Raw genomic sequence first — 19470 nt, 5'->3', positions numbered from 1 at the left:
ACAGCTTCACATGTTAATTTATGGGGTTGGTACATCCCTCTTCTGGGCCCTTTCACCCTCCCCAAGCCACCAAGAGCCAATGGGCTCAGATTGGGAGTCCCTCGCCCATCGGGCAGACCCTCCGGGGCCCTTGCTAGCAGTGCAAGCACCCACTGTGCTGTGCCCAATGACAGGTAGGGAGTGGCCCTCCGCTCCCAGAGCAAAAGTAAGTCGTAAATCCCAGTCTTTCTGAGGCTGTCGTGGCTCCCCCTTCAGCCCCATTGTGACCCTGGGGCACAGTTAACAGGCTCATTCAGGGACTCATTATGGGAACAGAGAGTGATGGGGCTGAGTGACAGGGCGGGCGGCACTGGGAAGCGCTCTGACTCCCCCAGCCAGACAAGTGCAGGTGGAGAGACAAGGCAGAGGCACGATGCACTCAGGCAGCTTCATTAAGGGCTGCCCAGGGGATCGCTGAGATGCAGGACGCAGCAGGAGCTCGTCCTGAATAAGCCTTGGCTCCTCTCCCTCTCCCCGCCACCACCCCCTGCTTTGCTACTTTAAAACAAAGCAAAACAAAGCCCCAGCTTTGCTTTGGAGCCATAAACTGCGAGCTTTTATCCGTCAACAAGCGATGCATCAGGCTGGCAGTGGCCCAGCCTGGATCCTGTGGCCTGGCATCAGTGTGGGGAGAGGGGCCCGAGGCTGAGCCGGCTTCTGGGACTCGCTGAGGACGCTGCTGCCGCTTCTTGTGGCACAAGACCAAGAGTCCTTGTGGTCACAGAACTCAGAAGGATGGCTGGTCCACTTTGGGTGGCTAGAGTGGAGGAGGGTTGGGGAGAGATTTCTAGCAGGAGCTAGCCAGGAAGAGGCTCATCATTGAACTGATCACCTTCCTCCCTCTCTCCTTTCCTTGCTGCCTCTTCCAGGAAGCCTTCCCAGCTCTCCACCTCCTCTGAAATCCTACTGACTTGGGATTCTAGGATATCAAGAGGCTCTAAATCAGTCACCTTCAACATCATGTGGAAACTTAATATATCAACGATCAGAAAGACCAGCTGTTGTGAATTAAGTGGTAGGATGTATATATGGGGTGTAGACTCCATCTGTTCTGAACGTAGACCCCTAAGGGAGAGAGGGAAGGGTCCTGAGGAGTATGGACCCTGTGGAACCGGTGGTCATGGCCACTACCCTTTCTACAGAGAGTATCAGCAGGTTCTACTTTACATAATTCCTGTGGCCTCCAAGGGCCAATTCTGTGCTGAGCACCGTGGGAATCACTTATAATCCGTTAGCTCATCTAATCCGCAGCTCAGGCCAGTGAGGTAGGACTGTGATGGCCCATACTTCGCAGGTGAATAACCTGAGGTTTAGTGGGTTAAGGAACTTTCCCAAGGCTCCACGGGCGGCAGCTGGCCTAGCCGAGATTCAAACCCAGGCCTGTGGAATAGGCCACAGTCCTTACCGCCATTTGATGCGGAGGGTTCCCACCTACCACCTACCCTGCTGCACGTTGCAGAGAGGCAGCAGGCTCTAGTGGGGGATTCATCCCCTCCAAAGCCCACTAACAGGTGACCATCCAAATGCTGCTACACTGTCTACCTGCCCTGACCCTTCAGCCATTTTCGGGTTCTTCCAAATGGCATCTTTTCAGGGGAGCATGGAACTTCCATCAGCAGTTGGCCTGTCCCAGGCCTATTGCACACAGCTGGCAAACCAACTGCCCCTCAGACCGGAGCTTGACTCAGACACAGGGAAACTTTGGTCTCCTTGTGGCGCTGTGCTTCACCGCCTGCGTCAGCCAAGGCCAAGGCAAGAGGTAACTCTGACCCCTCCTTCCTGAGGCCTCAACTTGTAGCTCCACAGCTAGAGTGAGTGTTGAAATGGGGTGGAGCTGGGGGCTGACCGTGTTTGACTGAGTGGTCTCTGCTAGGATCCATAAGGGACTAAAGCAAAGTACATTCATAGATGCAAGAGGCTCAGCTTCTCGGGGTCCAGAGAAAATTATACAAGTAGCTGAGAGTTGTTCCCTCTCTTATCTCTATTAACCTCGTTTTGCTTTCCCACTCTTCATTTAACCCATTCTTTTACAGATATATTCACCTTCCAACTGTCCTGTTCATTTCTCCATTTCTCCATCCATCCATCCATCCGTCCATCCATTTCTGCATGCCTCCATGCATGTATCCATTCATTCATCTTTCTATCCCTTCAATTATTCATCCATCCCTGAAACCAACTACAGCCTAGTTCCTCTTTTTCTCTTCTACCATTCCGTTCTTGTATAGATCCATTCTCTACCCATCCATCTATCTATCATAGCAACTATCCATTCATCCCACTATTATTATCTGAGTCAGGAATTGAGACATCATCGCCATCTTTCAGGAACTCATAGAGCCCAGAGAACAGTGATTAATCATGGCTGTGGAAGTCTGGGAAGGTTTCTCAGAGGAGATATCGAAGGAAGGTTTTACAGGATGAGTAGGAGTTTGCCAGGTGATTTGGGGAGTGTGTGTGGGGCTGCAGTTCAGGGTTAGGAAAGGAAGAACGGACTTGCAGGCAGAGTGAACAGCAGCGAGTTTGGGCTGAGTGCGTTGGTGGGGCGTGTGAGTCCAGGTGAGTTCAGCTCAACTGTTGGGTCTGTGCGTATTGTGAGGACCTGAAGATGGGCCTGAAAAGGCAACTGCGGATCAGATGACAAAAGGCCCTATGTATAGACAAAGGGAGGCCAGGGAACCCACTGAAGCAGGAGAGAAAGACATTTATGGGCTCAGTCTGACAGCAAAGGAGAGGGCAGGTTGGAAGGGACAGCTGCAGGCTGGCGGTCCAGCAGGAGCTCGTTTGCAGCAAGCAGATAGGCAACGATCAGGCTGAGCCCAGGCGGGGCTGGCAGGGGCAGCGAGGATGGAGAGGCAGGGATGATTTGGGAGACATGGGATGGTAGAGAAACATTGACTGGGAGAAGAGTGAAGAGTCTTTGATCTGGGTGTCCCGTTACACAGGGGTGCTCTGTTCTAGAGTAGGAATCATCAGGGTAGATATTTAAGTCTCTCGTCCGGGTCCTATCCAGGATACTGAAGTGGCTATCAGAATTTTTCTTATAAATTGAGGGCTGGTATCCCCACCCAGTGCAGATTTGCTTTGATTGGAAGAAAGAAGGGGAGGAAGAAGGTCTAAGCTTTGAACTAGACCTTGCAAAATGGGCGCACCTGGCCAATATCACTAAGTACCACTGATTAAGCTCTTACTATATATTTCATGGATTCGAAGGCACACTTTTTAAAAATATATATATTTTAAGGTCTCTAAAACCAGGATGCATCAAACAAAAAGTGACATGTCATAATTAGTTTAACGGGCAGTGTTTTCTTTTTCTTAGAAGTCCGTATAATAATGGTACGATTATAACCCACGGAGTCTTACATTCAAGAAATAGGGTATCGTGTGCCAGGCTCTCGGCTAAGTCCTGTGTATACATTCCTCACGTAATCCTCACAGCCTCTTAGGAGGCATCAGCTGTTGTTAACCCTGTTTCCCAGATGAGGAGTTGAGCACAGAATAGGAAGGTCATTTGCTCAAGGTCACAAAGCTAGTTAGAGTTGGACTCAGGATCCCAACCTGTGCCACTTCAAACCTGGGGACGGCGGGGATCTTTGTACAAAAGCAAGAGCAGGTCTGGGGCCAGAACAGTGGGGGCCTCTCCCTTCCACGGCACAAGACAGCCGGGTCAACGGCGACCACCATCACCCAGCCCACCACCTTTCAACGCTGCCTCTTGTCACCCAGCCCCAGTTCCCGTCTTGGTCCTAAACCTCGGGATTCTTTTCCCCCCTCCTGGGAGGGCTCCGGGCCTAACATCTGTAGTGACCTCCCTCCCCCACGGAGAGGAGGGGGCTGGAATGAGATCTCAGGGGAAAGGGGGAAGAAATTCCGAGCGCAGCTGGTTTTCCTCACACAGTGCAGATCTGCTTAAATGGGAATTAGGATTAGTGCTGGATTTTGCCTCTCCTGGCAGGCTGGTAATAAGCCAATCTCCTCTCAGTCTGCAGGAAGGCAGAATTCCACTGAAGATGGGAGCCGGCTTCAGGCTCGGGAGTGCGAAACCTGAAAAGTAATTGTGTTATTGACGGGTCTTGCCCACACTGCCAGATGTGCAGCCTTCGGCTCTTTCCCCGGCGTGGCTGCAGCCTTTAATTTTGTTAATGGGTAACATTCTCCCAGGCTGCGTGGCTGACAGGCACACTTGACATTAATACGTGTTCTTCGCGGTCCCCAGAGCTCATAAAAGCTCATCATCAGTTCTGAGCCCGTAAATGTAGTTCCCGGCTCAGGTGGGCTGGGAACTGGGAGATGCTCTGGGGGAAGTGGAGGGGTGGACCTCTGCGTGAGCCAAGAAATAAACTCCTCCCTCACCCAGGGGATGCGACCTCCCAGGCCACCGGGAGGGGAGCAGAAAAGCAACTCTGTAGGCTGAACCCTGGGTTCAAATTTGCATTCAAGCAAAGGGGCTCCTGCCCTGCTATTTGAGGGGAGTTGATCCAGTATTTTGGGAAGGCAGTTTGCCAAATGTGATGTGTGCAGAGCCTCTGCCCGGCGGTCCCACTTCGGGGCATCCGGGCTTTGGAACTGCATGAACTTTGCCACACATAAATGTGGGCACCGAGGGGACCGTTGCCGCCAAGTGGTAATGGCCAGAGATGGAAATATCCACGTATCCATGGTGGGAGAGGTGAGTGCACTGTGGTCCACACTTCCCATGGGTACTGTGCAGCTGTGAAAAAGACTCCAGAAGATGCATGTGTGCTCACTCGCAGAGGTAGACATGGTATCACTGATAACTGGGGTTGTAGAACATGCGAGGTAAGATCCCATTTGTGTAAAAAATTGCCACTGTCTGCTTGTGGGCCCCCATGGGCCCATTCTTATGCACACATGTACACACATGTGTGATTACATGTACTATAGCCTACAACGTCGTATTACAAAGATTTTGCAGTGGGTTTATCTGTTAAATAGAATGAACGAGTATGGACAAACTTTCACTTTTATAGTTAAAAATGAAAATTATATTATATTATATTATATTATATTATATATCTTCATCCATATGTATATGCACGTGTGTGGATACGGATATGGCTGTATATGTATACGGATGTGTATATGTATCATGAATTCCTCTGACTAGCCTTAGTCTGGCCCATGACACTTGAGGTCCCTTGGGCTGACACTGCCTGGGTGGACGTCTGAGGCAGAGATAGCTAAATAAAGCGAGATCACGTCCTCTGGCCAAGCCCTGTTCCCCATCAGTTAGCAGGGAGTTCTGAGAACTTCTTACATGCCCAGGGGGCACTGCTGTTGGGATCTACAGGGTCGACCTTGAACTCATGGCTCTCCTGATTGCTCCTCTCCTACCATGGAGATGCACTTGCAAGGGACTTGACTTCCCACAGACCTGAGTGTAGCCCTGGCCCTGCCCCTTTTCAGTGGTAAGTCCTTGGGTGAGTTAATGCCTCTGAATTCACCATGGTCCTTATCTCCAAAGTGGCCATACTTTCTCATGGAATTGTTGAGGGCGTCGGGATTAGTGTCATTGTCATTTGAGACAATATGAAAGTTGATCGGGGCTGCTTCTGTGCCGCCAGGTTGTTGGGAAGGGAAGGACGGGGGTGCTTAGCCCTCCCCGCTCCCACTCCGCTGTGAAGTTTTGCCCTTTTGTTACTCAGCTGGGTTTGTGAACAAGCTGGTCCCCTGGGACCGGCCTAAGCCTTGGCTGACAGGTACGTGGCCTGGACATGGTGAATTTGATCCTTCTCCCGTGACCTGGGGACTCTTTGTCAAACTGACGGAGAGGAGGCAGGGGTCGGGGGAGAGGCTGGACTTCTCGCCCCTGCACTCTGGGACTGAGCTGCTTTTCTCACCACCAAAGATTTCTCCACTTATTACTTATCTCTTCACGGATACCAGATCTTGAAAATCTCCGTCTGCCCCAAAGCCTGCATTCATTAGGCAATGATTAATTCGCTTTTGCATTTTCAAAATGACTCAGAAAGCCTTTTTTCTGCCTGAGGAAAAGGAGTTCCCACACCAAGATGATACTATTCTAGCTAGAAGCAAAGTGATCCAATGTGTCGCTGTGGTTACGGCACGCTCCGTCTCATCACAGGGACGTTGTGCAGGCTTCCTGATTTTGGAAGACTGAAAATACGCCCCAGTCCCTAGGCTCTGGGGATGCCATCCTGGGACCCTCCGTGGGGCTGGGTGCTTGCTTCTGTCTCTCTGGCCACGGGGCCTGTGGCTTCTGCACCTTCAGAGATGGGAGGAGGGAGCGGGTGCACAGCTGGACGAAGTGGCCCCCAGAAGCCACATGCCCCCCACACTTGCTTTTTTAAAATGTATTTCTCCCTCTTTTCCTTCTAGAGTTTATCCTGAAGCTACCATCAGAAAGAGACTTCAAGAGAATCTTGACACCCCTGAAAGGAAAAGACACCAGTTGAAAGAGGTATGATTGGCGACATGGGAGTGTGGGTCTTAACGTATTCGAATAAGAGGGTCTAATCTTCTCTCTGCTCCCTGCCCCTCCAGACTCTCCATTTCTGAGTGAGAAAGCTCTCAGCTCGTGCTGGAGGGCAGGGCAGGCAAAGGGCGGCTTTTCTCTTGTCCTCACCCCCAGATGTTTGCTCGGGGCTGGGGAGCGAAGGTGAGGGGTGAGGAGACAGAGGCCGATGGGGTCTCACCAGACTGGGTGCCACCCCACTGACGGGGCCGAAGGTCATGCTGGGTCCTGAGTCGATCCAGGAAGTGAGGGTTGAAGGGCTGGAGGGAGTGAAACCTCCAAGGGAAAGCAGAGCTCCTGGGGGGATCACGGAGGGTCCCGCCTCTGTCAAGGACCCCTGCCACGCCTCCCCTTCCTCCGCACCCACCATGGTCTTGGGATTGTGGGAAGGAAATACCTTCCTGGGGTGATTTCCAGCCCTTCCCTCACCCCATCCCCTCCCCCATTCCAGGACTGTCTTTTTGGATAAAGTTCAAATCCACAAGGACTAGGACCAATCACCAAATTCCATGACGGAATTGGGAACGGAGAAGCCTTGGTCTGCTTCTTGGGCTCTGGGAGCTTCTTGGGCTGCCCACAATCCCAGGACTGGTGACGGGCTGGGTCGCCTCAGGGAAGGTTCCTGAATGAGGAGCCAGGATATCTGTCCTCTGGCCCAGTCTGTGGCACCATTGTGCCTCTAGAGCCCTTACAAGCCATTTCCCTCATTGGACCTCATTTTCGCATCTGTAAAGTGGGGCAGCAGTGACTTGAATCTCTGTTCCAGCCCGCAGGTCCTCAGTTGCTGAGGTCCCAAGACCAGGGCTGAGCTGGGGGAAGGGCAGATTTGGGGGCAGCGGGGAGGCAGAGATGGAGGTGGGGCTTGGGCATGGCTGTGGAGAGGAGAGGGGATTTGAAAGCTCTGAGGAGATTCGATTGCCAGTCTCGAGCAAAGGATGACTCAGAGCCTCAGGGGAAAGACCACAGGGTCTGAGGTGCAGCTGCGACTGTGCTTGAGTCCCAACTAATGAGAAGAGCCAGATTAACCAACACTGACTGAGGGCTTCTCCATGCCAAGTGGAGGGCTATGTGCAACCCCTCTACCAGCAGCCCTGTTATCACCTCCATCTCAGGGAAGAGAAAACCAGGCCTCAGAGAAGTTAAGCGACTTGCTAAAGGTCACCCAGCAGTAAGTAATGTGGCTTACTTGAAGCCCCTCCCTGAGCCACCCAAGCATTCTTGTGCATTTTGCTTACCAGCTCTATGACTTGAATCTTAAGGTTAAAAACTCCTTGAAGCTAAATCACCTCTCCGAAATTCATTTCCTGGAAAAGACATGGAAGTGAGTTCTTTCCTAGAATTTTTTTCTTCAACTTTGGGCTCTTCGTAAAATCTCTGTGAGTCTTGATTTTCTGGTCTCTGAAATGGGAACATCGCACTTATTCATGCGGTTGTTTTGGGGAGAAGGTGAGATGAGGGGGCTGAAGAAATCTCCCCACACCCTCCCTCCCTCCAGACCCCCTCCACCGGCCTTCCGCCTCCTGGGGCTGCTGTGAGGGTGGATGGCGTGTACCCACGTTAAAGTGCTGCGCCCAGCCGCCTGATGGTGTTGCGATTCCAGCTGCCTCTGGTGCCATTGGTTGGGAAGCACCGGCCACTTTCTGACTCACTGATCTGATATTCACCTGGTCTCCAAGTTCATCCTCTTAACTTTGGATGTGCCCCCTGGCCGGCCGGGATTATTTTAGGCTGGAATCCAAGGCAGGGTGGCCAGGTCCTAGCAGCAGATAAAACAGGGCCACGTCAAGGCCCACCCAAGAGGTCAGTGGCAGAGGAGCAGCGAGGCCAGGGCCTGGGGGGCTTCTCTCACGCCCTCGACAGCGTCTGTGTCCCACAGCTCACCCTGCTCTGCCAGCCTCCTGGGCCATAATCTACATTGTAAGCCTCCTGGCAGCAGCCGCCCTGGTCCCTGCAGGAAGCTCTCACCTTATCACAGAGCCTGGATCCCACCAGGTTTTCTTAATCAGGAGAAGGCACTGAAGCCAGTCAGAAAAAGCTTAACTTCCTCGGGATGTTTCTCCATCAGGGGAAGCCGTGGGCCTCAGACGAGAGGAAAGAATCTCTTAAGTACAGAAAAAAGCAGCAAGGGGGCCGTCGTTCTTGGTTCACCTTCAGCAGGGCTGCTGAGGGGGCAGAGTAATTTTGCCTGGCCCCTGTTGTTAGTCAGGAAACAGAAATCATAGAGTCACAGGGAGAATCCAAAGATGAGTGTCAGCGACGGGCAGACAGGCGTGAGCTGTTGCGGGAAATGTTTGCTGGGGGCTGGTGGAGGCTGAGTCGAAGCTCTGCCCTTCAGTAGCTGTTTGACTCCGGGTGAGTGCTTTGATTGCCCAGAGTCTCAGTTTTCTTATCTATAAAATGGGCAAACAGCTTGCACACCCCACCCCACCCCCAGGTGGTTATGAGGGCCAGGAAATCACCGGCTAGTTGAACGAGGGCAGCCCCCTGGAATAATGTGGGGAGCCTCCCAAGGTGACCTCCTTGAAAAGGCTCAGGCTCTTGGGATGTGAAAGCTGGGTGTTTGTGACCACACAGTGGGGTTACCCTGGAGACACATACCTCACTCTGTGCGTGGTCTAAAAAAGGACTGAGATGGAGGGCCTGGCTTGTGTCAGCTCTCTGTTCTGACACCGCTGGGGCATGGGGCCATCTCGGGTGTGAACAGCTCTCCCTGAGCCTTTATCCCATGGTTTACACTTCACTCCTGGTGATCTTTCCTGGGCCCTTTCTGTAGGTAATCCCTGATCCCCCCCACACCCCAAGAGGCAGGGATTAATAAGCTCTTTTTAAGTGAGGACAACTGGAGTTCAGAGAAGTGGTAAATTATTCCAGGGTTCACCTCTAAAAAGCAACAAGGTTAGGACCCAAACATGGGGCTCCTGCCCTAAGGATAGTGTGTTTACCATAGCCACCCACGGCACCCACAGTGCCCGCAAAGGCACCCCTCCACACCTACAGAGGTGCCCTGTGCGTGTCCATAGGGACTCCCCACAGCACTACAGTGGCTCCCCATGGTGCCCATAGAGCCACCTAAGTCATTCGTGAAGCACCCCCCAGGAACTCACAGCATCACCCCATGGCATTCATGGTGGTCCCCATGTGTCCCCAGAGCACCCTACATGCCTGCAGTGACAGCCCACAGCTCCCATGGTTGCACTGCTCCTGCGTTCTCCACCCAGCCTTGCATGGAGTTTGGAGGTCAGGCAGAAAGGGGAATCCCTTGATGTTTTTGTCTCCCCAGCCAGCCCTCTATAGCAGGCTGAGCAAATGAGTGAAGGCAATTTTTAGGAGGCCTCTAGATGGTCCTCCTGCTGAGATCTGACAGTGGGAAGCAGGTGGCTGGTGGGGGTGGGTGGTGGTGAAGGAGGCCTGGCTGCCGCCACAGCAGAGCCTGTACCTACTTACCTGTTTTTCCTTTTGTTGCTTGTACTTTTGGTGTCATAGCTAAGAATGCATTGCCAAGTCCAAGGTCATAAAGGTTTACCTCTGTGTTTTCTTCTAAGAGTTTTAAGGCTTTAGCTCTTATATTTAGGTCATTGATTCATTTTGAGTTAATTTTTGTACATGGTGTGAGGTAGGGGTCCAACTTCATTCTTTGGCCCGTGGGTATCCAGTTACTCCAGGACCACCATTGAAGAGACTGTTTTTCCCCATTGAATAATCTTGGCACCCTTGTTGAAAATCCATTGGCCATAGATGTGTAGGTTTATTTCTGGATTCTCAGTTCTCTTCCACTGGTCCATATATCTATCCTTATGCCAGTACCATGCTGTTTTGATTACTGTTGCTTTATGTGTAACTTACGGAGAAGTATTAGTATATTTTAAAGCTCCCCAGGTGATTCCAATGTGCAACCAAAGTTTTTGCACTACTGGTGTTTAGAGGAAGATGAGGCACAGTTAGGGAGGCTGGTTGAGAGGCTGCTGGAATGATCCAGGGCAGTGCAGGGTGGAGAGGATGTGGCCCTGAACTAAAGCTTCAATCGTGGGGGTGAAGAGGCCATGATAGAGTTGAAAGAGGTTAGTGAGGGAGACATCCTGATTCTCCTTGATTCCGGGAAGGCTTTAGAGATGCCAAAGGTGAGAACGGAAGCCAGTGGTCCAGGTGAGCTTGATTAACCTCTTACCCACCCCAGTGTGATTTGGAGGAAGACCTGAGTCCCAGTCCAGCTCTGCTCCACTGTGTGACCTTGGGCAAGTTGCTCAACCTCTCTGAGCACCTCCATTGCCTCTGTAAGGTGAATTGATATTCTCTGCCTGCTCATTCAGAGGGTTGGGTGTGGGTCAAGCGGGTCAGCTCTGCAAAGGCTGGAAGGGACTTAAAGGCCTTGACAGATCCTTGGCAGAGAATGCGTGGCAGATCCTCCACCCCAAAGTTCCTGCCAGGTGGTTGTCAGTATCCGCCCAACCAGGGACTTGAGGCTCATAGCCTCCAATGCAGCCTATGCTGCCTTGGGCCGCCTTGGGCTGTCTCTGACAGGTCAACATGCCTCCTTGTGCTGCACTGAGATCTATTTCCTTGTGCCTTCCATCTTCTTGCCCCAAACCTGCTTTGTGGGGCTGAAGGGAGCAAGTGTCACCCCTTTCTCTCCCGGCCATTCTCCTGTGTCCCCACCCCACAGCTTCTCATCTTCTGGGTGCAGGGTCGTAGTTCCCTCTGCCTCCCTCTGAGGATGCAGGTCGAGGTGCTCTCTGCACTTCTTGCTCTCTTGACCCTCTTCTGGGTGGACTCTGGCCTGAACTTGGCACTATCATAGTTCAGCCCTCAGAGCTGAGGCCAGAGCTCCAGCTGTGTTCTGAGTCCAGCCAAGGTGGGTGAGACCATCATCTCCCTCAGTCCAGAACTTTGATGTCTGTTCATGGAGCTGACGTGGCGTTGGGATCCAGGGATTCCCGCATCCTGTTTGGACTCAAGCTCCCATCTTTTCGTTGACCAAGTAGAAAAGGGATTCACTCTTGCTGCTTACATCACATTTCCATGCATTATTTGTAAACCATAAGGCAGGTTAATCCAGGAGGGAGAGCACAGCTTTGGTATTAGATGAATTTCAGGGCTATTTCTCAGCTGGGGCAGATGAACTCAGTGTACTCTCCTGTTAGATGAAGATAGTCATTACAACTGCAGGCTTCATGGTCAAGATTAAATGAGGCGATGGATATCAAGTGTGTAGCCCACTGCCCAGGAAGGAGACAACATTCCAGGAAGTGGTGGATCTCATTACCTGTGTGGTCCCAGTACCACCCTTCCTTTTTGTCCAATTCTGACTGATGGGGCACAAGCCCTGTGTTTAAGGGCAGGAAGGGGTAGCAGCCCCAGGCCTCGTCTCCCTCCTGGCTTCCCCCTCGCTCCCTGGGACACGTGTGTGAGGGGACAGGGTGACAGGTTCTCACCACCCCAGTTTCCTGCTTACTCAGCTCAAAGTCTGCCAGAACCTTCTGGCCTGGGGCCAGCCCTGTGTCCATATGTGACTCATGACAGCAACCTGGTCCTTCTCTGCCTTCTAGGATATTGTCCATCCCAAACCTTTTCCTTCTTTTGTTTTTCAAGTTGTTTTAAATTTGCACAAGAAGGTTCATCCCAGGACCACACACCCATTGTCCCCGATGGGAGGCCCAGCCAGTGGAGCTTTCTCCCTCCGAGCTGCCCCCTCTCCCTGACCTGGTCGGCTGTGAGAGCAAGGCCAGACCACCCCCTCACTCTGTGGGGTGACCACTACTTAACATCATGGAGAGATAATAATAAGTCTAAACTTCCTCTTCTAAAGAATGAGCAAATCATTGTTTTTCTGTCATGCAGCAAAAATTAGCAAAACATGCCCTTAAATGGCTTTTTTTTTTTTTAAGTAATGACCTATATCCACATTGTGAATCACAGCTGAAGAACTTTCAAACAGCCAGATGTGGCAAAGAGGGAGGGAATAGAAACCCCATTTTCAGATGCATGTCAGCATCAGGGAGGGGAAGTGACTTGCCCGAGGTCACACAGCTATGGAGTGGTAGAGATGGGCTCAGTCTGTGAGTCTTCTGACCTGGACTGGTGATCATTCTGCTGCATCCAGCTGTGTCTTTTATTAGTTAAAAGTGTAAAACAATGTATTTTAATTTATAGCCTACAAATAAAGGAAGAAGTCCAAACTGGCTGGCAGTGATGTTTGGTGGCTGTGGTAGTATATTATCTGAGAAGCAATGAATGGGGCCATTCCCTGTGCTTTGGGGTTTGCCGAGCTGTCTTCCCTTTCTGGGCCATGGTCAGGGCTAAGTTCTGAAAGAAAGGCACTGTGGGATGGAGGAAGGAGATCGGGCTGTGGATTCTGAAGCTGTTTTTTTTTTTTTAATAGACTTTATTTTCTAGAGCAGTTTTAGATTCACAGCAAAATTGAGGGGAAAGTGCAGGGAATTCTCACATTCTCTGTCTCTATATACATCCCTACGCACATGTACAGTCTCCCGCACTACTGACATCCCGCACCCAGTGGCACATGCATTACAATTGATGAACCTACATTGACACATCGTTATCACCCAAAGCCCATAGTTTATACTGTGGTTCTCTGTTGGTGTTGTACATTCATTCTATAGGTTTTGACAAAAGGATAATGACATGTATCCACCATTATAGTGGATACTACTATAGTGGAAACTACTCATACAGAGTATACGATATACTATATACATACTACTATGTACTACGGTACTACTGTACATAGTACTACATACTACTAGGTACTACTACTGTACTACTCATACAGAGTATACTATATACTATATACATACTACTACTATATATATACTACTATGTATATACTATATACAGACTACTATAGTGGAAACTGCTCATACAGAGTAGTTTCACTGCTTCACCAATTCATCCTTCCCTCCCTACTAAGCCCTGGCAATCACTGATCTTTTTACTGTCTCCATCGTTTTGCCTTTTTCTTCATGTCATAGTGTTGGAATCATACAGTACAGAGCCTTTTTAGATTGGCCTTTTTTCACTTAGTAATATACATTTAAGGTTCTTCCATGTCTTTTCATGTTTTGATAACTCGTTTTTTTCCCCTATTTTTTTTGTTTGTGGTAAAATACACATAACAGAAGTTAATGTTTTAACCGTTTTAAGTGTACAGTTTGGTGGTATTAAGTGCATTCAAATTGTTGTGCAACCGTCACCACCATCCATCTCCAGAACTCTTTTCATCTTGTGAAACTGAAACTATACCCATCAAACAATACCTCCCTATTCCCTTCTCCCAGCCCCCGGCACCCCCCATTCTACTTTCTGTCCCTGTGATTTTAACTACTCTAAGTACCTACGTAAGTGGAATCGTACATTATTATTTTTTTTTTACTGCCTACTTCACTTAGTGTAATATCCCCAAGGTTTATCCATGTTGTAGCGTATGTCAGAACTTTCTTCCTTTTTAAAGCGGAATAATATTTCTCAGTATGTGTAAACCACATTTTGCTCATTCATTCATTTGTTGATGGACACTTGGATTGCATCCACATTTTGGCTATTGTGAATAATGCCGAGGTCATTTCTTTTTAGCACTGAATAGTATTCCATTGTCTGGTTGTACTACAGTTTGTTTATGCATTACCTACTGAAGGACATCTTGTTTGCTTTCAATTATGAATAAAGCTACTATAAAACTTCTGCAGGTTTTGGTGTGGACATAAGTTTTCAACTCATTTGAGTAAACACGAAGAAGCACAACTGCTGGATTGTACAGTAAAAGTATGTTTAAATTTGTGAGAAACTGCCAGACTGTCTTGCAAAGTGGTTACACTGTTTTGCATTCCCACTATAACAATGAGTGAGAGTTCCTGTTGTTCCACATCTTCGCCAGCATTTGGTGTTGTCAGAGTTTTGGATTTTGGCCATTTTTATAGGTGTATAGTGGTATCCAATGTATGCAATTCCCTGATCACATTTGGTGTAAAGCATCTTTTTATACGCTATTTTCCATCTGTGTATCTTTGGTGAGTTGTCTGTTCAGGTCTTTTGTCATTTTTAAATTGGGTTATTTGTTTACTTATTGTTGAGTTTTACAATGCAAGCTTACAAATTTACAAGTTCTTTGCATATTTTGTATAATAGTCCTTTACGTATATCTTTTCCAAACATTTACTCCCAGTCTGTGGCTTCTTATTCTCTTGACAATGTCTTTCACAGAGCAGAATTTAAAATTTTAATCAAGTCTAGCTTATCAATTATTGCTTTCATGGATTATGATGTTGTATCTAAAAAGTCATTGCCATACCCAAAGTCATCTAGATCTTTCTCCTGTGTTATCTTTTAGGAGTTTCATAGTTTTGTGTTTTACTTTTAGGTCTGTGATCCATGTTGAGTTAATTTTTTTGTTGGTTATAGTATCTGTGTCTAGATTAGTTTTTTTTGCATGTGGATGTCCAGTTGTTCCAGCACCATTTGTTGAAAAGACTACTTCTTCTACAGTGTATTACCTTTGCTCCTTTGTCAGAGATCAGTTGACTGTATCTATGTGGGTCTATTTCTGTGCTCTCTATTCTCTTCCGTTGATCTAGTTGTCTATTCTTTTGCCAATACCACACTGTCTTGATTACTATAGCTTTATAGTAAGTCTTTTTTTTTTGTGGTAAGCGGGCCTCTCACTGTTGTGGCCTCTCCCGTTGCGGAGCACAGGCTCTGGACGCGCAGGCTCAGTAGCCATGGCTCACGGGCCCAGCCGCTCCGCAGCATGTGGGATCTTCCCAGACTGGGGCACGAACCCGCGTCCCCTGCATCGGCAGGAGGACTCTCAACCACTGTGCCACCAGGGAAGCCCCCTATAGTAAGTCTCAAAGTTGGGTAGTGTCAGTCTTCTGACTTTGTTCTTCTCCTTTAATATAGTGTTGGCTATTCTGGGTCTTTTTCCTCTTTATAAAACTTTAGAATCAGTAGCTGATAACCACAAAACAACTTGCTGGGATTTTGATTGAGGTTGTATTGAATCTATAGATCAGGTTGGGAAGAACTGACGTCTTGACAATATTGAGTCTTCCTATCCATGAACATGGAATACTCTCTAATTACTTAGTTCCTCTTTGATATCTTTCATCATAGTGTTGTAGTTTTTCCTCATATAGATTTCGTACATATTTTGTTAAATTTCTACCTTGTTTCATTTCTTTTGGTGCCAATGGAAATGTATTATTATTTTGTTAAATTTCAAATTCCACTTGTTCATTGCTTGTGTATAGGGGAGCAATGGACTCTTGTATACTAAACTTGTATCCTGCAACCTCACTTTGCTGTAAATACTTATTAGTTCCAAGAAGGTTTTTTTTGTCATTTCTTTTTTTTTGGGGGGGGGTGGGTACGCAGGCCTCTCACTGTTGTGGCCTCTCCCGTTGCGGAGCACAGGCTCCAGATGTGCAGGCTCAGGGGCCATGGCTCACGGGCCCAGCCACTCCGCGGCATGTGGGATCTTCCCAGACCGGAGCATGAACCCGTGTCCCCTGCATTAGCAGGCGGACTCTCAACCACTGCGCCACCAGGGAAGCCCCTTTTTTTGTCATTTCTTACAGATTTTATACGTAGACAATCATGTCATATGTGAACAAAGGCAGTTTTATTTCTTCCTTCCCAATCTGTAAAATTAAAACACCTGTAAAAATTTAAAAAGCTTCCTTCCCAATCTGTGAAAGTAAAAAAACCCCTATGTCTTACTGCATTAACTAGGACTTCCAGTACAGAACTAAAAAGCAGTGGTGAGACTTGTCGCATTGCTCCTTAATGCGAGAGTTTCTAGTTTCTCACCATTAAGGATGATGTTAGCTGTAGGTTTTTTGTAGACATTCTTTATCAAGTTGAGGAAATTTCCCTCTGTTTCTAGTTTTCTGAGAGTCTTATCATAAATGAGTATTGGATTTTGTCACATGCCTTTTCTGTATCTATTAATGTGATCATGTGCTTTTTCTTCTTTAGCCTTTTGATATAATGGATTACATTAACTGATTTTTGAATGCTGAACCAGTCTTGCATACCTGGGATAAATCCCACTTGGCCGTAGTATATAATTCTTTTTATACTTTTTTCATTTCTGTTTGCTAATATTTTATATTTTGTTGATGATCTTTGCATCTATGTTCATAAGAGGTATGGTCTGTAGTTTTCTTTTCTCAGAATGTCTTTTTTGGTTTTGGTATTAGGTTAATCATGGGATGAGTTAGGAAGTATTTTCTCTGCTAATATTTTCTGGAAGAGATTGTTGCAAATTGGTACACTTTCCTCCTTAAATGTTTGATAGAATTCACCAGTGAACCCGTTTGGGCCTGATGTTTTCTCTTTTGAAAGGTCATTAATTAGTGATCCAACTTGTTTAATAGATACAGGCCTATGACTGTTTATTTCTTCTTGTATGAGTTTTGGCCAGTTGTGTCAAGGAATTGGCCTATTTCATCTAGGTTATCAAATTTATGGGCATAGAATTATTCATAGTATTCTTTTATTTCTCTTTTCATGTTTGTGGGAACTATAGTGATGTCCTCTCTTCCATTTCTGATATTAATAATTTGTATCTTCTTTTTTTCTTAGCCTGTTTAGAGGCTTTTTTATTTTTATCAATTTTCTCAAAGAACCAGTTTTTATTTTATTGATTTTTCTCTATTGAGTTCCTCTCCTTTGAAGCATATGTTTTAATCTGTCACTATCTGAGGGATCTTGAGGGTATACCCCTTCTATTCTCTCAGTTTCCACATCTGCAGAATGGGTATTGTGGCAACAATACTTAGCCCAGTGTTCTTTGAGGGCAGATATCAAATGTGAGTCCACATTCATTGATTCAATAAGTATTTGTTGAGCCCCTACTATGTACCAGGTTTGCTCTACATTCTAGGAATATCATAGTGAACAAAAGAGCGAAGTCCCTGGCCTCATGGAGCTTGGCTTCTAGTTGCAGGAGACAGAGGTCAAACAAGCTGAATGTCAGGCAGTATTAGAGACAGGAAGGGACAGGGAGTGGCCAGGGCTGTGCTATTTCGCATAGCGGGTGCTTGGAAGGCCTTCCTGATCAGATGTCATTTGAGCAGAGACCTGCAGGCAGTGAGGAATGAGTCTTGACTTCATGTGGGGGAAGAGCCTTCCTGGCAGGCAGGCAGCTGGCATGTTGGAGGACCAGCAAGGAGGCCAGGGTGCTAGAGGGAAGGAGGTAAGGAAGGAGAGGCCAGGAGGGAGCTGCCAGGTGAGGTGAGGTGAGGACTTTGGATTTTGACTCTAAATGTGATGGGAAGCCAGTAAACAAGGAAGAGACAGGATCGAATTTACATTTTACCAAGATCACTCTGGCTGCAGGGTGGAGGACAGACCACAGGGGACAAGGAGACAGGGGTGGAGACTGATGTTAGAATCCAGGCAAGAGATGAGGTGATTTGGAAGAATAAAATGGTGGTGGAGGTGCTTTGAAGCCAAGACATTCACCGTCTGTTTTGAAAGTAGAGCTGAAAGACTCACTGATGGGGTGGAAGAGAAAGAGAGGTGTCAAGGGTGACCGTAGAGTTTTGTAAACGGAGGAGCCCGGGTGGCTAGGCTTTGGAGGAGTCTAAGGAGAACGTACTGAGTTCTCTTTTGAGGCATTTTAAGCTGAGACATTTATCCATCCAAATGGACGTGGCAAGAACATGGATGGAGATACAAACCTGGAGTTCAGGGGTGAGGTCCGGGCTGGAGAGACAAATTTGGGAGCCATCAGCTTATAGAGTATTTCAAGGCTTAGTGCTTAATGAGATCCCCTGGGGGTGAGTGTGGATGGAGAAGATGATTGGGGAGTGCACGGTCTTGGAGGACCTGTAGAAGGTGCCCACTGGCTGCTACCTGGAGCTGCCCTGAGGGTGGCCCATCCAGGACACCAGGGTGAACAGATATTTTTGCATTGTCCTGGGAACTGTTCCAGAAGAGAAACCAGCTGCAAGAGCAAGCCCAGGCTTAGCCTGCCCTGAAGGCCGGCGTTGTTCAGCTGTCAGTGACCGACATAAAATAGAACAGGAGCAGCAGGACATACCTAGGATATTCAACACCTGGGGAAGATGGCTTTTAAACACCTGTCATCTCTATACAACAAAATTATTTTCAGTAACAGTGGTGAAATAAAACCAATTCTAATAATGGCCAGAAAAGAAACAGTGAACCTTTCCCTTTAGTGGACTTCGTATATAGAACCAGGCCAGTCAACAAACAAACAGACATTACAGTGCAAAAAATGGGGGAAAAAGTAATGGGTTCATACTTGTTAATTACATTAATGTATATTTTGAAAAAAGAGAAAAATACACAAAGTTCCAAAAGAGTGAACCCCACAAGGTTGGGAGAATGAACAGAGGTGGCGGCCTTGGCGATAATCCGTTTCTGTTTCCTCATCCTTAAATCACTGCGCTGTCATTGCCTGGTTAAAATCTGCTATTTAACTGTGAGAATATCTGGTGGCATAGGGACTGGAACTATGTTCAAAGAGGACTCCAGCGTTCTGAATCCTTATTCTCACAATGAACGTGTGTAGCAGAATTGGCTTGTGTTGGGGAATAAGTGGGTGTTCTCTGAACTAATGTCCATGTAAACACAATGTTTATTAAAGGTCAAGTAATAAAAATGTGCTCATTTGAAGCTTCCACACGTATTATTAAAACTCAGCTGTGATTACAGCAATTGTTTAGAGCCTGGAGCAACAGGGTTTTTTTTTAAGGCAGTATGTTTTATCATTGACATTGTTTAGAATTGTCAGCTTTCAGTCGGTTTTATGTTTGTTTTTAAATTCCCTACAAGCAATTCATCCCCTATGGACCCTGCGCAGACCGCTCCCACTACCCCGCCCTTGGGAGATGTTTCCACGAGGGCTGTTGGGCGATGGAGGGGAGGGGGCGGGGGACCCTGAGGGGGAG

The 19470-nt window shown here is 47.9% G+C and overlaps 1 protein-coding gene across 5 annotated transcripts in view; it reads left to right on the top strand.

Annotated features, from left to right (window-relative positions):
• Nucleotides 1–19470, top strand: part of TSPAN18 (tetraspanin 18) — a 180830-nt gene that overhangs the window by 26045 nt on the left and 135315 nt on the right. For all 5 annotated transcript variants that reach the window (XR_010946069.1, XM_067749312.1, XM_067749315.1 and 2 more), the window contains exon 2: nt 6403–6484. The gene's annotated coding sequence lies outside the window, so the exon portion shown is untranslated. The remainder of the gene's footprint in view (nt 1–6402; nt 6485–19470) is intronic.

Source organism: Pseudorca crassidens, chromosome 9 (genome assembly GCF_039906515.1).
Source record: "Pseudorca crassidens isolate mPseCra1 chromosome 9, mPseCra1.hap1, whole genome shotgun sequence".
NCBI classification, from domain to species: Eukaryota; Metazoa; Chordata; class Mammalia; order Artiodactyla; family Delphinidae; genus Pseudorca; species Pseudorca crassidens.
Note: the sequence above shows the minus strand (reverse complement) of the source record. Positions and strands in the feature narration are given on the sequence as shown.